Consider the following 5,459-nt stretch of genomic DNA (forward strand, 5'->3'; position numbering starts at 1 on the left):
TTTAAGACAAGTTAGCTTTCTACCAGCAACTTTATAAACTGCTACACAAAAACTAAAGACAGTCTTTCAACTGCTAATCTTCTCCAAATTATCTGCTCTAACACCACTGCCCTTCATAACAGAAAACTTATTTCCTCCAAAATAAATTATTTTTAAAATACTGAATGAAAAGAATGACCATGATATACAAGTTGCAAGGAACTGCATTCAAAAAAATCATTTTAGTAGTTTCCTAACTTCTTGTGGTTTTAAGGCTGAACAAGTAAACTGATGAATAACCAACTGAAATTGCCAGTTGCTTCAGCAACTGCCATCTCGCTCTATTTTACCTCTAAATTTGGACAGGAATGTAAAGAATTAGAGGAAAGTTATTAGCCATTACTGATCACCTGTAAAGAACTGTAAGTGATGCAGAAAATATGAAGTCATTTTGTAACCCACCCAACATTTTTAAGCCTATCTTTACAGGGTCATCAGCAATCACTGTATTACTAGCATGTTTTACAGGCTACTTGTAATACATAAACAAAAGTTGATCCTCAGTAACTTGGAAATTCAGCACCAGAGTGTCGCTTAAAACCTCAGAAAACATCACTTCTATTTGATAGGCACACTGTCAGTTCTCACTGCAACTGTCTTTCACATTGCCTAAGTGGAATCTGCTTTGTTTGCAAAGTTTCCTGTATGGTAGAGAAGAGCGCTACAGCTTTGTCTTACAAGGACTAGTTCAGGAAGTTTAATTACCACAAGGAGATAGGCTTATCACTGCATCTATCACCTCATTTAAACTGTGTCAATATCAATTCACATAAAAAGCTAAACCTAAGTCTCAGCACCAGCTATGCCCTACTCTACCACTCTACCGTATCAGCAGTGCCTGATGAGTATACTTTTCAGCAACAGAACCAAAATTACCCAAGACATGAATTTTACTCTTCGGTAATGGTTGCACCCTAACTTCACTTGCTGGAATATCTTAACTTTGATCTGGTAAGACCAAGAGTCTTTTAAAGCAAACACATTTCAGTTCACTTCTTCCTCAGGCACACCCTTGAAGCAAAAATCCTCTGCAGGCAAGCGCTGATTTTACCCAGAGACACTATGATCTCAAATGTAATACATTTCATTTATTTGCCAAAAATCTCTGCTCATTGTGAATCATAGTTTGCTGATGCGGTATACAAACATCTAAACAAGTCATGTTTAGCATTATCTCTCTGAAGGAGAACGACTTCAAACCACCTCAGGAGTCAAAGGTGATATGGGATGTAGGTCCTGTAACAACACACTGCCTGTCTGACAGGGACAGACACACAGAATTTAAGGCACTGGTTAACTCCTGCACTTATATGGGTGGAGAAAACGTAGCTGGGAAACGGATCCTCCCAAGCACACTCAGTTGATCTCTGTTTTAAAGCTAATTGATAAAAGCTTTTATTCCACTGTTCGACGCTAGTTTATGGCACATTAGTCAGAATGTTGAGTTCAGAGCTTTTGATTCATCTCAAAGCTCATGGGGTTTAAAAGACTCCAGTCTTAAGCATAAACAATTTCTACTTTTAAAACAAAGTATGAGTTGCTCCTTGTATGTATCACCAAATCCACTTGCTCTCCAATTAAATAAGCTCTTAACCCTAACGATTTTTCATGTTATACCAGATCTTTCTCCTAATCTACTTTTAAAAACAGCATCACACTCAGAAGATGGCCCCTTTCAGAAATTTATTTGTAGCTAAGAGCATCCATCACCGAACAACTACAAACCTGAAGTGAACTTAGTGGTAATGGAACATGCTTTTAGCATGGCACTAGCCACTACACGCACAGAAATATTTCTACTTATGCTAATACTAAACCGCCATGATTTATTATGAACTTAAAAACACGCAAAAAACAGTGGCCATATCAGCTTCTAATAAGCCACTGTTCTAACAGACAGGAAGCACCACAAATCCTGTTGTAACACCTCAAGTACTGATTCATAAAATAACAGATGTTTCAAAGGATCTCAATGTTTTCTCAGTTTAGTCCAAACTCCTCCCCAAAAAGCAGGGTGAACACCAAATCCTACCAGCCTGCTAAAGGCTTCATCCAGGTTACAAGGTCTTGAAAACCTCCCCTTCAAATGATTCTTCCCCTTATACTCAGTCTCCTTTCCAGCTCCTGCTCCTTTTTACAACCTCTGTCTCCCATGAACTTCTGTAAAAAGCCTGGCTTCAACTTCTCAGCTAAAAAGATGAACAACTTGATAAGACTTTGGGTTCAGCTAAGCTACAAGAGCTACGCCAAACCAGTCCAGACACTTTCAAGCATTTACCAATTTCCTAAGTACCCAACAAAATTATATTCTTCCCAGGCGATACTGAAGTGTTAAGGAGAGCAAACAACATCTAAGTTAAGGATTAACAAACATTGGAATCCCAGCAATCTCCCTGACAACCTTCATTTAGCCTGTTTCCCCTAGTATAACAAGCATACTTTCAAACAAGCAAAACAAGCACATTGCCAAACCCAGTTAAGAATGTAACTGCTCACAGCCATCTCATGCCAGCCTATTCTCGGGGCTGGCATGAGATCAGATGATTGTTTGCCAAAACAATTTAATTTTTTTTTCTGCCCATTTCATTGTAAACAAAAATAATGACAAACACACCAGGCACTCATTCCCACCTCCAGTCTTTGTGCCAGCAAAAAATGAGGAAAAAAAAAAAAATTAAGTCAGAGCTGTTTAAGCAGCAGTGATGTGTCAATGAGTGCTCATGAGAGACATTAAATTTCTGAAAAATACTCCAGTTTACACACTAATAGTATAAAAACTAAATTCTTATTGTGCAGTTCTGTCACATTCAAGAAAATTATATGAAACTTAAACGACTCTCAGAATGACCTAAAGCAGAGAAAAAATGAATTACTAGTTCTAATATAGCCCATCTTCAGTTATTTGTATGCCTACATATGCATCAATTATCTTACAGAAAAATACTTTAAACCATCAATTTCTTTTCTAGAACAGATCCTCTCTTGATAGCCTGGTCTTACTCCCTGTCAGTTGGGAATACATGTCATCAATCAGGCTTCAGTCCTCAAAAAAAACCCCACACACCCAAAAAAGCCACACACAACCCCCCCCCCCAAGCTTCTGCAAGCAAAGCACCATTTCCCACCTTTCATTTTCCGATGAAGAGCATGAGGAAACAAAAAACTTCCACCTTCTTCTTCTAGAGTCTCCCTTCCCCAAACATAATGACTTCAGCCTTCCCAGCTCCCTGTCATCTAGAGCCATTTTTAGACCATCATATAAAAATCATTCCCCTAGACTTCTTCCCAATGACTTGCCTAATTTCAGCTGCTATGCCAGGAACTAAAAATAAAGCTTCTGTTACATGTAGTTGCACACCCTCTCCCACCAAGCCCTTGTTCAGCACTCCACTTGCTGTGTGAAGTAAGTTTTATAAAAGAGACATGCTCTTTCAGCACACTGTAGAGTTCCTTGAATTATATGTAACAAACAAGTGCAGGTTGATTCATCTCTGTAACTCTACTGAAACTTGATGAATTATAAGTTATGAAGCTGAACCAAGAAAATCTCCACACCAAACAAAGAAACTTTGTATACAAACTCAGTGACAACACTTCACGAATAGCATGGCTTCTCTTACAGAAATCCCCCAAATACTTTCACCTCCTTTGCACAGTGAAGAGAACAGGGATGCGGTACACATAAGGTTGCTCTCCAAGTACTTCAAGATATCGCTAGCCCAGTAGAACCAATTCCTCATTCAAAATTAAAGCCAGCAAAATTTAGTAAGATTATTCTCCTATATAATGGATGAAGTCTTTCCCTGATTACAGTCTTGTTCTTCCCTCGCAAGCCTATGGCAGTAATTGATAAATCTGGCTGTGCACTCACACCGCCCCAACCAAAACCACACCGGAATCCCATCCCTTTTCCTCCTCAGAGGTAAATCCCTCTTCATGTCAGTTTTATACACTGTTTGTGTACATCATGCCCAGAATGAAAAGAATTTACTTTCCCATTCAACACATCCACTCAACTATATCATCAAAGGCTATGCACTTCATCTCAGAGCAAAAGTATCTTTCAGAAGGTATCTGATTCAGGCAACATGCCACTACTCTGATCCATGTTGCTGCTGGACTGTAATCATCCCCTCAAGAAATAAAAGCATATGACTGCACACGATGTCAAATATTAACATAATGTACTTTTTCCACTAACTGTAACAATAAAAAAATCTACTGTAGTGATTTTAGAATAACTGAAAAGAACACGCAATGGAAATAGGTGTCCTGTTCAATCCAATTTTGACCTCATTTCACTTTTATTCTTTAAATTATATGCTTTTTCAGAACAAAGTATTCTCCTCTGCTAGAGCAAAATTCAAATTTGCGTCCACAGTTTCCAACAGAAGCACTTTCCTGTGTGATTTTTTAAATCACTTCCCTGCAGGCATCTTCCCTGCAAGCAGCCTTTCTAGCTATTTTAGCTAGGAAATACTAAAGGTAGTATAAATAAAAACATACACTTTGTTTATACGAAGAAGTTTGTTGATATTTATCCTATGCCAGGAAGTATGAGTTTGTTTCCAATCACACCATAAACCAAAATAATACATGACATTTGGTTACCTTTTGCTAAAATATACATGGTCACTTTCAACACAAGCACACTTCAAATTACTCAGTATTCTGGCTCTCTGCCATCCTTTTAAATAATTGTAACTTTCAACAACTTTTCAATGCCTCATACATTACAAATTTAACATCTTCCCCACACGCATTCTAACTTAGTTTCCAGTGACAAAACCCCCTCAGCTCTCAGGCTGATCTGCTGAAATCCTTAATAGAAGGAACACAAGGTGGGAGCACTTACACAGTGCCTTACTTTTATCACTACCTGTGAAAACCATCGCACAGAATAAATCAAGTTTATAACTAGTACTCTATTCGATACAAAGAGTCATGTAAGTTTTAAGTGTACACTACACTGTTGCTCTTGAAAATCCATGACTGAGCCAAAATGAGTCGATTCAACATTGAAACAAGTTTAAGTAACAGAAGTAAACAATTAAAAGTAAATACTGTCATATTGACTGGTTTTGCTGCTACAGTATTCATAAAGTGAGATACAATCCAGTGATGCTGGCTTTAACGTGTACCTATGTTTCAAGTTATCAGGTCTGTAAGTAAAAATATCTTCTTTTAAATCAAGGAAACACAGGCATAATGAACAAATTCTACAGTCCTAGAGAACTTGTGTGCTCAAAAGCTTGCCAGATCTTTCCAAAAAGACTGGACATTATCCACATTTTTAAATTGTCTCATTAATTCAGAAGTTCACTTGGGAGGCACATCGTATGCATCATCAACACCAACAGTCAGGATGCTTCCACAGGAAAAAAAAAAAAAAAGACATCCAACCCTGTGATCTCCGACTC

Source organism: Athene cunicularia (genome assembly GCF_003259725.1).
Source record: "Athene cunicularia isolate RWA chromosome 4 unlocalized genomic scaffold, athCun1 chr4_part3, whole genome shotgun sequence".
NCBI lineage: Eukaryota > Metazoa > Chordata > Aves > Strigiformes > Strigidae > Athene > Athene cunicularia.